The sequence below is a fragment of the Camelina sativa genome, chromosome 19 (genome assembly GCF_000633955.1).
Source record: "Camelina sativa cultivar DH55 chromosome 19, Cs, whole genome shotgun sequence".
NCBI classification, from domain to species: Eukaryota; Viridiplantae; Streptophyta; class Magnoliopsida; order Brassicales; family Brassicaceae; genus Camelina; species Camelina sativa.
This window is the reverse complement of record NC_025703.1, coordinates 24,935,104-24,937,148: the sequence shown is the minus strand read 5'-3', so window position 1 is coordinate 24,937,148 and position 2,045 is coordinate 24,935,104.

The following is a 2,045-nucleotide window of genomic DNA, read 5'->3' as shown; positions in this document are numbered from 1 at the left end:
TAATATATTTCAAATTTCATAACTGTATTCATAAGATTGAGCCAATTTCAAAGTCCACATTAACAGATTTAAATCAATCGTTAGAGATGCTGACTCAGAACCCACGTGTATTGACGGTGGTTTGAACCCGCGATCTCACACTTGTTGAGCATAGGACATAACCAGCTGATCCCACAACAATACTTAATAGCATCATATAAATTTATTCTTATAAACCAAATGTTGCATCGAAATCGCAAAAAATTGTGGGTAATCCACACTCCCATGGGTCGACCCTGCATTCTTAGACATTATCAACGTAGGACGTAACCAATTGATCCCACGACAATACTCGATAATATCATACAAATATATTCTTATAAACCTACGAAAATCTAATTCCCAATTAATTGAAATGTCGTCGTTTTGAATTGGAGGAAAATTAAAAATTTTAGGGTTCTTCTTCTCTCAAATCCCGATTCGTGTTTCTTCCTTACAACCACCAAAGAGTAGTTTAGGACGAATCCATCCATATTCTTTCTTACTCCCTCAATCTCCCTCTTTAATATTCCATTTTCCCAACTTTCTCCATCTATTTTTTGAGTATTTTTTGACTCGTCGTTATTACGAGTCACGGAGCTGTGGCAACTTGTGATTCAATTCTATCTTCTGAGCAAAATCTAAAAACGAATTACATGTGATTTTTATCATCATTACTTACTACAGTATTTGTCTTTTCTTTAAATCATTCCATAAAAATATTTAGTTTATTCAAATAATCTTTACTAATGATAATTCTATTTTTCTATTAGTAATTTTCAAGTAAGGATATAATTAACACAAATTGGGATTTGAGAGAAGAAGAAGAAACCTAAATTTTTTGATTTTCCTCCAATTCAAAGCGACGACGTTTCATTTAATTGAGACTTAGATCTTTTTTAAGTGTATAAGAATAAATTTGTATGATACTATCGAGTATTGTTGTGGGATCAACTGGTTACGTCCTACGCTGTTAATGTCAGAGAATGCGGGTTCGACCCACAGGAGTGTGGATTTCCTGCAAATTTTCCAATTTCGATGCCACTTTTGGTTTTTAAGTATAAACTTATATGATACTATCGAGTATTGTTGTGTGATCAACTAGTTATGTCCTATGCTAAACAAGTGTGTGATTGTGGATTCGAACCATTGGAGTGTCAATTTTTTTGGGAAGAAAACATAACAAAACGACGTCGTTTTGCGATTTCGATGACACGTCAATTACACATGTGGATTCTGAGTCAGCATCTCTAACTGTTAACCTATATTTTGCAATTGGCTCAATTTTGTGAGTACAAATATGAAATTTGAAATGAATTGGAGGTACATATATAAATTAGCATTCCTTATTTATATGAGAAGAAATTTGCACTTTTGAAAAGTGTACGTATATAAAATGACTCTTTTCCCTAGTTATAAGTTGCGGAGAGTTGTCACTATATATATATTACTATATTAGTTTTCGGTTTATAATAGAGAAAGTGAATATATGTACTACTGTAGACGACCAAAAGAAATCAAATTTGTCAAAATTCATATTTGATTGTCCGAATGCGTGTAGCACTTAAATATATGTATATATTAATAGCTTTTGAGAGAGAGGCTGCAAACCGATAAATATAGTTTATGAATCATATCATCATGTGAGTTGTGCATGATGTCGTGGATGTATTCACATGCGAAGCTAGCCTATTAAAGCTTCCCTAAGGTAGGGGATAGTAAACTGAACATGTAAACACAATTGCGGTACTGACCTATGAATCTTACGTGTGTAACATTCCCGAACTGTTCTATGACCAATGATCCGGCTGAGGTTCTAAAATCCATTTAGACTTTTAGCCAGTCCATAGATGATATTCCCACCACTTTAGACATTACTTAGGCTTGCCAACCCTTATGATGCCCAAGTGTTGAGCCGATTCAGACTAGATCATTATCAGCCAATACTCGTACCCGAATATAAAACCAATTTCTTCATTAATTAAAAATATATCACAAGTTTAACAAAAAGATTAAAAGAGTTTATG